Consider the following 13042-nt stretch of genomic DNA (forward strand, 5'->3'; position numbering starts at 1 on the left):
GCCAGTCCTCATGTATTCCTCGGAAACTTGGGTTCTTAGCAAGAAAAATTGCGAACTCTTGGCCGCGTTCGAGAGAAGAATCCTCCGAAGAATTTTTGGCCCCCTACATGAGGATGGACGATTCCGTAGCCAACACAATGACGAAATCTATGAGCGATACCATGACCGTCCGCTTGTGGATAAAATCCGGCTCAATAGGTTACGGTGGGCGGGTCACTTAATCCGTATGGATGAAGATGATCCCACCCGGAAAGTCTATAAGGGCAATATCTATGGTAGGAAAAGAAGACGAGGCAGACCCTGCCTAAGATGGAGCGATGGCGTGGGCCAGGACGCCAGACAGCTTTTAGGGATATCGAATTGGTGGACCTCGGCGCAAAACCGGGATGTCTGGAGTTCCTTATTAAGGCAGGCCTAGACCGGATACCGGTTATTGCGCCGTTGATGATGATGATGATGATTGCCTCTGAACACTCATGTTTCGTTGTATTACCTTTATTTACTTTTTATTTGCACGGAAGTAAACAATGAAAAAATTTTCAAGTTGTGGAATGAAATGCCCGGGGGTGCACGCATTTTATTATTGTCGTATCGGCAGCTTCCAAATGGAGTTTGCTTGAGACTATACAAGACAGATGCCATTCAAATGCTTTTTTTCATTCAGAAATTTCTCTTTTTTCCATTCAGAATACCAAAATATACAAATTTGACAAACGACATGACACATAATCTTTCATTCAATCAAATATGGCTAATATGTTCTTTTCATCTCTCTCTCTCTCTCTCTCTTACCAATACGATTTGACAACAATTATGCTTTGTCCTTCTTTAGCGCGTATCATGTGTACGGATAGACTACCGCAAAACATTTGCAAGTCGGGTATATTAGTGTGGGTACTGCCTATTAGATATTCTGTGACCGCAGTACGAATGTAGAAGCCTCAATGATGCACTGTGAGGTGACTCATTGGGCGCGACCTAGAAGTGTGTAACTGATATTGTTATAGAAAGTGCAAGCTTTGTATTGCAATATGCGGAACATATTTGTCGGTCAGTATTGTGTTGTCGAATGCTGAGTGTTTGCATAACAGCACTGACCTCTTAATCATGTTTTGAGGTAATCGTGGGTCGGCAAATGAGAATAAGAAAGTAGGTTAAGGTAGGTCTAGAATAAGCATAAGGAAATGTTAGAGTTAATCGATTTTTAAAAGCGAACCCGCAAGGTAGGGAAAGTTTAAGTAATGTAAAGTAACGTAAACGTAAGTGTAAATTAAGTGCAAAGAATAATAAATTTAAGTGTAATAAATAATAAAATTGCATTAGAAACGGAACTAAAGAATTTGAGTGTTAAAAAGAAGTGGACAGTGAAAGTGGAGGTCACGACACACTTTATGGCTGCCAAAGTCGTAGACTGTTTATTTGGCAGCTGTATCGCATTCGGCAGCGTGGGACCACGGTAGGTGTTGTAGGATAGGATATGTTGTTGCACCGATTCAGGTACGTCACACTGCGCACATTGGATATCACAAATTGGGAGTAACTCCATATATCAGAAAACAAATGCCGTGAACTATAAACTATTCGGAACGTGTAAAGGTCATGCCGTACTATATAGATATCTATACACAAGATGGAAATCCAAGCAGTATTTCGGCCGTTACCTTCACTTTGCTTTGAAATCACTACTTTACTAAGAAATCACCAAGAAAATACAAGCTAAGCACTGAAGATAGGAGTAAGTAACTCCCGAAATAAATACTTGCGATAATAAAAATTTACTTGTAAAAGGAAGAAGCTATGCGTTTAAGTTCTACTACCAGTTTTTAAGATTTTGTGTGAAACCAAACCTTATTTAAATCGACTCAATATACATCTGCCTGTCACACCCCATTTACTAAGTAGCTGAATCCATTGTCACGAAATTTAGTGAGAGGGTGTATTCTGCGAATCCCTCACAGGCTCCTCGTACATGCGAAAGGGGGTGTAAAAATTCTTTCCACAGAATATGGTCATGTGGGGTATCAAATGAAAGCGCTCGCATTTTGAAATTGACTTTATTTCTGATTTCTGGGTGAAACATAAGGGAATAAAAGCTCAAAATATGGGCCCCAAAAAGTGAAGCAAGTCTCGTTCTCAAAACCTATCCAACCGAAAAATCTGAAAAAATTCACAATGGTGCATTTATATGATATAGGCCTAAACATATATCTCATTTCGATATCTGCTCAAATAAAGTTAATAATAGCATATTATATATATCTTAGAAATTTACCCGAAAACCTCCCTTGAGTTCATCCTAGAAGCACAAGATACTCATATAAAGAATAGTATAAGGCATAACTTTCGGAAGTTTAAAATCCAACCGATACTAGCAAAGTTATGGACGTTTAAACTTTTGCATTCTACACAAACCTATTGCACTCTAAAAGGCGTTTGACGTCATCGTCAAATAAAGTGAACTAATATGACTGGCAGGGTCCTTCGGACATTTCAGTTTTCAGTTATTTGTATATCCGGATGAATTGCTCGAGCCAGACATGTGTATGTACATGTTGTCCATGTGCTAATCCAATTTACGAGTAGTGTCCATAATTTACTTTAGGTACATATGTATGTGTATGCTTTTTTGCACGTAGTAAAGTGGAATTGTGTCTAGATGCGTTAGATCAATTTGGATGGGCATCATTTGTATATTTAGGATTAACACAATATTTATGGCTTTGATATGTTTATATATATTTATATCTGGATTTCAGCAAATAATGGAAGAAAATTTTGCATATTCAGCTATGTACAGATGGAAAGCCGTGCACAGAAATGAACACAAGTTATGTCAGTTACCTTTTTCGCATTTGCTAATAATGTGGAACTACTAGTATGAAGCGTATGGAATTAACTATAATGGATAGAGCACTTTGCAGAGCAAACTATTTTTGGAAATAAATAATCGTTGGTGCAACAATCCATATTGGATGATCTCCTTGAAGTGTGTTAGAGCACTTTATTCAAGACCGTAACGGTACACTACAGAACAATGTGCACACAGTGCACTGTGCAATATGGTGTCGACAGTCCAGCGTTCTAACCACTCGAGCTACCCGGACACGGACATTTTTGTAAATAGCTGTTAAAAAATGGTACGCAATTAAGTTGTTAATTATTATAAAAGTGCAACTCCCATGCGCTCGAATGTCCGCATATAAAGAAACACAAAACTTTTCATACCTGACGCATCCAGCTTCCCGTTTCCGGACTTGTTTGAATTTGCTTTAAGTGAACTTCTATAGACTTACAGTGGCGATAAAAAATAGCAGTGTGACATCGCATATTACATTCCTCTCAATATAATTTCTTATATTCAAATTTTTATGAAGTTGTCTGTTGTTAAATGTTACTTCCAGCAAAATATCAAAGTGGTTATAATTTATAGCAAATCACTACCATACTTTTGTGATCTTCAATTCCTGTGTGTCCGCATAGCTGAGTGGTTAGAGCACAAGACTGTCGTACCGAAGGTCGCGGTTCAAATCTCGCTGGCGGCAGTGGGATTTTTTATTGTGATTTGACGTCGGATACCAGCCGACTCAGCTGTGAAATGAGTACCTGAGTCAAAGATCAGGATAATAATCTCGGGCGAGCGCAATGCTGACCACATTGCCTCCTACAGTGTTTTGTAGGGTACCGTTACGGTCTTGAATGAAGAGCTCTAACACACTTCAAGGCCCTGATCCAATATGGATTGTTGTGCCAACGATTATTATTATTGATTTCTCTTAAAAGGTGGCAATTGAACACGGTAAAAATAATAGCAGTTGAGGGTTTGTTCACATATTTTTGCTATTGTTTTGCCTTATAATAAGCCAACTTTTTATGTAAAATGAAATCTTATTAAAATCGATTTATTGTCTGTCTGTCACAGACATTTTCCTCAGAGACGGTTTAGCAACTGACACCAAATTTGGTGGAAGGGTGGAAATTGTGAACGCTCGCGCATACAGTGAGTTACACGAAATATAATCGTACGGGGTATCAACTGAACGGCATCGGTTAGTACTTTCTGAAGCCAGTTCTAGTTTTAACATTTGTTGAAAAGGTGGGGAATATGGTAGGACGAAAGTGATCATTTCTTTACCGGACCCATTCTCAGAAACTAACCTAACTAATCTGAAAAAAATCAGAGGGCTGCCACTATATAGTGTCTAGGCTCCATACCCTCCAAACCGGTATCTGTTCGAGTAAAGATAATAATAGTTCTACAATTTTTATTAATTAGCTGCAAAGTCCCCCTTAAGTTCATCCCAGCACCACGAAATTTTGCAGCAATGTAGGCTAAAACATAGAGCATAATCCTACCAAATATAGTAAAAGTTTCGTGGTAATCACACTATTGCTAACGAAATTATAATAAGTCAAAGTTGTTAATTCTTTGTAAATTCAGAACTTTGAATGTCAATATAACACAAAAGTGGATATGCTCACAAAATATATGCACATAATACGTGCTAGGTACTAATGCGACAAATGCACACTCAAATGTCTTTATAAAAGAAATACACAAAACCTTTCATAGCTAAGCATCCACTTGTTGATAATAGAGAAAATAAAACTGGATTTTTTATTTGAAACAAGTGGGAATACCGGAAGCTCGTGCTTCGGGTATAAAGGTTTTGTGTTCATCTTATGTAGGAAATTTCAAAGCACATTTTTCTATCCGTATATAACTACAAATTCAACATAATCTTTCATATTTTTCCAAACCACGAGCCATACGTACATATTACAGCCATAGATATTCCGCTCACCCTAAACAAACAAACTATCTATTTCCGAATACTGTACACATATATGCACGTATATAAAGGGATCGTACCCATATTTCCGATTAACTTCTTATATCTATTTGAATTAGGCACTACCCGCAAAGTTCATTAGCACGCATATATTATATACCTACATACAGACATGTCTGGTTGACAAATAACTAAAAAACTAAAACAAAATAATTCTCTGCGATCCAATTCATAAGAACTCATTTCATTGTGGTATTGACGAATTGATATGTGATGATGACGTCATGCAGGTTGTAGAGTGCACGAAATTCCCCCTATAACTTTGTTAATATAATAACAGTTGGATTTTCTTCAAACTTGACAAAACTGTGCATTGTGTTCTTCTGGGATGAACAAAAGGGGGGTGCCGGGTAAATTTCTAAAATGTGGAAATATACTATTATTAATTTTATTTGTGCAGATATCGGAACCGGATATATTTTGAAGCCTAGATTTCGTAGAGATGCACCACTGTGATTTTTTTCAGATTTTTCGGTTGTATAAGTTCTGAGAACGAGACCTGTTACACTTTTTGGGGGTCATATTTTGTGCCCTCACTCCCCTATATTTCACCCAACATCAAATATTGAACCAGTTTCGAAAAGTACTAATTGAGACCTTTCATTTGATACCCCACATGGCTACATTCTGTAAAAAAAAAAATTTACACCCTCCATTCACATGTATGGGGAGCCCCCCCCTTAAACTTAACACAAGATGGCGGCACACAAAACATTAAAAAAGCGCGAAAAAAAACGAAATTTTATAAAGAAACTGATCAAACATAAAAAATATTCAAGGTGTTCACAAGTCCGAATACCGGAAACTAGTGCTTCGGGTATAAAAGATTTTGTGTTTACATTTTGTGAAAAATTTTCTACGCTACTTCTACTATACTTATATATGCATGTATATAAATTGATCGTACACCTATTTCAGATTCACTTCGTGCAAAAAAGTATACATATGTACATATAAAGTACGTATATTGAATACCGCTTGTACAATGTAAAAATATATCTATCTAAACTAGCCACTGCCCCGAAGCTTCATTAACATATAAATATAATATAAATACATACACACATATGATTGTCTCGAGTTATTAATATTGACATATAAATAATTAAAAAACTAAGACGAAATGTGTCCCTGCGACCCCATTCATATGAGCTCATTTTGTCTTGGTATTGACAAATTGATATGTCATGATGACGTCATACACGTTTTAGAATACATAAAATAAAACGTAAAAGTTTCACCTTCTATAACTTTGTTAATAATAGTTGGATTTCCTTCAAACTTCCCAAAGTAATGCCTTATGTTATTATTTATTTTGTACTTCTAGATTTTGTTTAGATACAATACTGTGATTTTTTCCATATTTTTCGGTTGGATAGGTTCTGAGAACGAGACCTGTAACACTTTTTGAGAATCATACGTTTCGCCCGAGATCAAATATTGAACCAGCTTAGAAAAGCGCCAGTTGAGCCCTTTCATTTGACACACACGGCTACATTCTGTAAAAAAAAAAATGTGCACCTCCCTTTCGCATGTATGGGGTATCCCCCCTTAAACTCAACACACAGCCACTTGCTGTATGTAAAGGAATCCGCAGACCACACGTTCTCACCAGCTTTCGTGACAACCTGTCCAACTTTTTTCGAATAAATCGCGTGTGAAAGACAGACAGACATTGACTCGATTCTAATTAGGTTTTGTTTCAAACAAAACCTTACAAGCAATTAAAACGCATGGACCAAAAACAGGTTTTGTCGCTTTCGAACGTTATATATATCGTGAAGTTTTCGGAGAGTAGTCCGTGACTGCATGAGATTTATATAGAAGAGGCATTCAAGTTGAAGACATGTGCTGGAGCAGTTGTGGACAGATTAAGGGGCCTTAATTTCTACGATCAAAGCACAAGAAACGAGCCAATTTTGAAAGCAACACATGCAAAAAGAATTCGATATGCAAAACAACATGTAGAATGACTCTTTTAAAAACAGATAAATATTTTACGAACGGACGAAAGTAAAATCGATCTTTTGGTCTCAAAGAACAAGATGGTGTTGTGGTCCGCCGAATTGTGGATACGATTCTCGCTGGACAACAAAAACGATTAAAAGCGGAGAAGTGGTCCATAGCCAACATCGTGATATGGGCCTGCTTGTGCTACCATGGTGTTGGTCCAATATACTGGATCAAGAGCACTGCGGATCAAAATGTCTATGCAATGAGTTCCTCCCTTATACTAAGTAACCTACGAAATGTCTCTAAAACAGGTTCTCCAGTAGGACAATGACCGAAAACATACCGGCTGTAAATGTAAACAAGTCGGGAAACCGGAAGTTTGACGCTTCAGGTATAAAAGGTTTTGTGTTTCCCTATGTGAGGAGCATAACGTAGTTCTCCATTGGCTTATAGCATTGACTCGAGATATTGAAATCGTTCAGTTCTGGGCAGGTTACTGCCATTGCCAGAACTCAGCGATTTAAGTATCTCGAAGGGCAGGTTACTGCCATTGCCAGAACTGAGCGATTTAAATATCTCGCGTCAACGCTATCAGCCAATGGAGAACTACGTAATGAAATTGTTTCACGCATTAATGCAACCTGGATGAAGTGTCATTCCCCAACTGGTGTTCTTTGTGATCAACGTGTCAGCGCACGTCCCAAATCTAAAATTTACTGCAATGTCGTCCATCTGCCACTCTCTATAGTTCTGAGTGTTGGCCGACTATAAAGGACAACGGCGTCTTGCGGTAATGGGGACGAAGATGTTGCATTGCACTGGTGGCGTGACACGTTTTGATTACGTCTGAAATGAGAATATCCCCCATCGATATGGGTTTGCATCGATCGTGGAAAAACTGCAAGAGAGGCGTTTTCGATGGTGTGGTCACGTAATTCACGCTAACAAGAATTCAACAACCAGTATTGATCAGAACATCGAAAGCAATGGTAAGCAACCAAAAAGCCGGCCAAAACAATGGTGGCTTGATACGCCGGATGGGGATTTAAAGGTCTCGCGATTACATCCTGATCAGGCATTTGATAAAATAAAATGACGAAACCGATCATCACGAGCCGACCCCGCTTGTGAACTGAAGGCTGAAGAAAAAGAAAAAGATGTGAGGAGCGACGAGTGCACGACAGCTCCGTGTAATATAGCTAAAAATTCCATTGCCCTCTATTTTCTAGAAAGCGATTTAAATAAATCATTTGATGGAAAGTCCTGTGTTGATAATTGTCACCCTCATACGCTTCACGCTCTGAGTTTAATATTGTTAGCGAATGAAAACAATTTAACCAGCATCAAATATAAACAAGTCGGAATACCGGAAGCTCGTGCTTCGGGTATAAAGGTTTTGTGTTCATCTTATCTAAGAAATTTCAACGGACATTTTTCTACCCGTATACAGCTACAAAACTACGAGACATACGTACATATTACAGCCGTAGATGTTACGCTCACCCTAAACAAACAAACTGCCTATTTCCGAATACTGTACACTTATAGGCACGTATATAAATTGATCGTACCCATATTTCCGATTTACTTCTTATATCTATCTGAATTAGGCTCTACCCGCAAAGTTCATTAGCACGCATATACTATATACCTACATATACACATGTCTCGTTGGAATAATTGATATTCATATACAAATGATTAAAGAACTAAAACAAAATAATCCTTTTCCACCCAATTCATACGAACTTACTTCGTTGTGGTATTGATGAATTGATATGTGATGATGACGTCATGCAGGTTGTAGAGTGCACGAAATTCACAAAAAATTGTAAAGTTTCACCCCCTATAACTTTGTTAATAATAGTTGGATTTTCTTCAAACTTGACCAAATTGTGCATTATGTTCTTCATTATACGGATGTCAAATTTTGTACTTCTGGGATGAACATAAGGGGGGTGGCGGGTAAATTTCTAAAATGTAGAAATATACTATTATTAACTTTATTTGTACAGATATCGGAGTCGGATATATTTTGAGGCCTAGATTTCGTAGAGTTGCACTACTGTGATTTTTTTCAGATTTTTCGGTTGGATAGGTTCTGAGAACGAGACCTGTTACACTTTTTGATGGTCATATTTGGAGCCCTCACTCCCCTATATTTCACCCAATATCAAATATTGAACCAGTTTCGAAAAGTACTTATTTAGACCTTTCATTTGATACCCCACATGGCTACATTCTGTGAAAAAAAATTTTGCAGCCTCCTTTCACATGTATGGGGAGCCCTCCTTAAACTTAACACAAAATGGCGTCAGTTGCTGCATGTAAAGGGAACAGCAGATCACATACTCCTACCAATTTTCGTGACAATCGGTCCAGCCGTTTCCGAATAAATCGGGTGTGACAGACGGACAGATAGACAGACAGACAGACAGACGGACAGACAGACATCGAATCGATTCTAATAAGGTTTTGTTTCACACAAAACCTTAAAAAAGGCTAGGGAGAATTAGATTCTTTTTGAATGGAATTTTAATATTTCACTCGAATGTCAATTATTCTCGTTAATTATGACGTCAGCATCTTGTTTGTATGGCTTAGAATGCTGTTAATTAGCACGAAATTGATAAGTTTGAACTGCTATAACTTTCCCAATAATAGTTGGATTTTCATGAAACTTGGCATGTGTATGCACGAGGCTGTCCTCTATGCCGGTGCAAAATTTAGTACACTTAGGATGAACTTAAGGGGAGTTTTTTAGTCAATTTCTAAAAGTTGATAATATACTATTAGTAAATTTTTTGAGCAGATACCGGAATAGGACATCTCTCGAAGATTAGATTTCACATAAGTGTTTTACACAAAATTTTAAAAAGGGCTGCAGATAAGTAGATTCTTCATAAATACGACTTTAATATTTCACGCGAATGTCAATTATTCCGGGTAATTATGACGTCAGCATCTGATTTGCATGGCTTTGGAAGCAGTAAACTCGCGCGAAATTGCTAAGTTTAAACTGCTATAACTTTGGCGTTAATTGCCTGATTTCCACGAAATTTTGCATGTATATACGAAATATTGTCCTCTATGCTGGTACAAAATTCGGAAGTCCTAGGATGAATTTAAGGGGGGTTTTTCAGTAAATTTCTAAAAAATAGGAATATACTATTAGTAGGTTTATTTGAGCAGATATCGGAATGGGACATATTTTGAGGCCTAGATTTCATCTAGGCGCACCTCTCCGATTTTTCCCGGATTTTTATGTTGGGCAAAAATGAGTCCTGTCTCCCTTCAAGTGCGTACATTTTGACTCCTTACTCACGCACTTTGCAATTTATGCCAAAACTAAGGTCAGTTTCGGAAAGTACAAATCGAGACCTTTCAACTATTTCCGGTGAAAAAAATTTTTGAATCCCCCCTTTGCATATATGGGGAGCCCCCTTTAAACTCCACCTAAATTTATGCCACTCACTGTATGCGTGGGATTTCATAGTTCCCATCTGTCCACCAAATTTCGTTCGGATCGGTTTAGCCGTTTTGGAGAAAAATGCGTGTGACAGACAGACAGACATTGAATCGATTTTAATAAGGTTTTGTTTTACACAAAACCTTAAAAATGGTTTGGACGATAAAATTACTGTAATGGAGTGGCCTGCTAAATCGCCTGATCTCAGTTCAATAGAAAATTTTTAGGCAGGCGTCAAAAAAGCTTTTTGGAGTTAAAACCCAAAAAATAACAGCGATGTTTGAACTGTAGTAAAACGTTCTTGGAAAGCGACCCCTTTTGTAAGGTTTCAAAAGCTTTTGAACTGGAAACATCGTCGTGAAGCAGTTATTTAGGTCAAAAAAAGAACAAGCGAACAAACCTTTCTTTGTTAATATTTTATACCCAAGCATTATTTCGGTTTGATTCATTGTAGAATGAAACATTGAACTACTATTATCTTTACCGCTCCTTCCTAGACTTTATGTAATGAATACTGCTTCATTTTTCCATTAAAATGTTCCATTTAAATTTATTTACTTTCGTTTTCCTTTTGCTACACATATTGGCATCAGTTTATCACTATATTCTAGTTTTAATCAAACTTTGAAGTTAATTTTTTGCCCTTTCTTCATGCAGGATCTCGTATTTTGTAAGTCAGTTGGTTTCCTTATTGATTTTTGAACCACTTGTTTGAAAGATGCTATGCCACCCTAATATCACGTAAAGGCATGTGATAAGTTGTCCTTTACCGGAATATGGATAATAAAAAAAAATTTTCCCAGCATTTAAAGAACAATTTATCTTTTCATTTTGGATTTTGTCTCACTAATGCGGAGCAACTGAGCACAGTTATTGTACCAAGATATTTTCCACTTCATAAAAAAAATATAGCAAACCGCACACATTGAGCACTCACTCAAAACCATCAATGCACAAAACAAAACAATTTACATATTACATCCTATTACCACTACCACAAATCACCTGCGCTCCACTTGCACGCTACTGTTCTGTTGGAATGTAAAAGAAATATTTACGTTTAGGGAGTGGAAATAACTCTAGGTCAAAAAACTTCAAAAGTATAGAATTGCACTTTGAAGAAGGTAAAACCTGAGATTTGGAGGTTGTTTAACTACCACTCCCGGAATCTGGAGCTAAGCTATAACCCTACCAAATCAAGTAATACTGTTGCTCATGTGATAAACACCAATGCAAATGGGTACGTTAAAAGCATGTTACAGCATAACGGCTTCTAAAAGGAGTGCACATACATATACGCGCATGCTGCATCTAAATAAGGCAAATCTACATCATTTAACGCAAAGTAAAGTGCCACCAACATATTCCCCAAATTTCGGACACAAGGAACCGTAAATGGTTAGCCTGAAGCTATGAAATATTTTTCTATACGATAACTGCAACTTACAGTTTGATGAGAAATCAAGAAAGTCGTTAAATGTATGAATTTTTTCGGCTAAACTGAGGCTCGTGACAGAACCAGAACAATACATAGACTCTAGTTGCGAACACTTCCAAAGTAAGGCAAAAGAAGCAGGAAGGGGGATTATGAACGCGGTACGGCGCCGTTTCTTGATCATCGAATGAAAAGTGGCAATCGCCTAAACGCCAAAAAGAGCAAGAAATGATAAGCGCTTGCGCGACCGGTCACACGCCTTTCAAAGGCGAATGAATATTGAAGCACTTATTTAAGTCAATTCCATTGCTAAAATCACACTCCAGAACGCCTTCGAACTTCCTTTTAAAGGCAATTTTCCCGGCGTCCCAGTCTCCACCCTGGATATATGTATATCTTGAAATAAAATCACAAAATTCAATATTCTCCACCTTACACTGCCTGAATATACATTCAATGTCCCTCGGCGTACGTCTTAGGATGTTCGAGAATCCCTTCTTGTGGAAAATCTTTTATTTGGTGGCGGAAAATCGCCGGATAGATTGTCACAACGTACGAGAGCGTTTACAACCAGTACAGCACCGAGTAACCATTCCACCTTCTTCACGCATACACACGCATTCACGCTTCCTCTTCCAGTTCGGATTCACTGCCTTTGAAATAATTCATGCGCAAAGTCTTCAGTCTCCTTTAGAAGAAAGCTCTAATTCACTTTTTTCATCACCAACACTGCCAGTAAAGAAAATCACCGAACTAGGAAAAAATCTCCATTCCCAACGTTCCGTTCCACCCCGTTTCATACAAGCAGCTCACAATTTTACGAATAAAACGTACTCATTCACTTCTAAAACACCTGCGTCTATTTTTCCACAATTAACTTAGTAGTTTCCTGCACCGTTTCATCGATCCCGATTAGTTTTCCATACTCAATCTCTGCTAAATAAGATTTATTTTCCACAAGGAAACACAGTAGATACTCTTATATCAAATTGCCGTCGAAAACTCAATGCTCAGAAACTTTAATGCTTGCGGAATGGTGTAAAGCTCATCCCTCACTCGCATATTCACTGAATCACTCCACGCCATTTACTGATACTTTTGCCAAAAAGGACATGTCCTTTTTTGCCCTCTCGTATACTCTCTTTAAGTGTCGCCTTCAGTCTCCTACCCGGGAGAATATTGATTTAAAGCTCATTTCAGAATGAACTTCCATACCAACCACCATACGAACAACGTGGAGTCGCAGTGAATGTTCTTATGCATTTGTATGTAGATAAGTATGAATGTGCACAAGAAAAATACTATCCCCATTTTCCCAGCCACTCATTCGCTTTT

At 37.8% G+C, this 13042-nt stretch overlaps 1 protein-coding gene across 1 annotated transcript in view; it reads right to left on the reverse strand.

Annotated features, from left to right (window-relative positions):
* The window catches only part of LOC119652103 (voltage-dependent calcium channel subunit alpha-2/delta-3-like), a 222664-nt gene extending 210657 nt beyond the window's left edge, over positions 1-12007 (reverse strand). Inside the window, exon 1 of the mRNA XM_038056040.1 lies at positions 11720-12007. The gene's annotated coding sequence lies outside the window, so the exon portion shown is untranslated. The remainder of the gene's footprint in view (positions 1-11719) is intronic.
* Between the last annotated feature and the right edge of the window lie 1035 nt (positions 12008-13042).

Source organism: Hermetia illucens, chromosome 3 (assembly GCF_905115235.1).
Source record: "Hermetia illucens chromosome 3, iHerIll2.2.curated.20191125, whole genome shotgun sequence".
Lineage (NCBI taxonomy): Eukaryota > Metazoa > Arthropoda > Insecta > Diptera > Stratiomyidae > Hermetia > Hermetia illucens.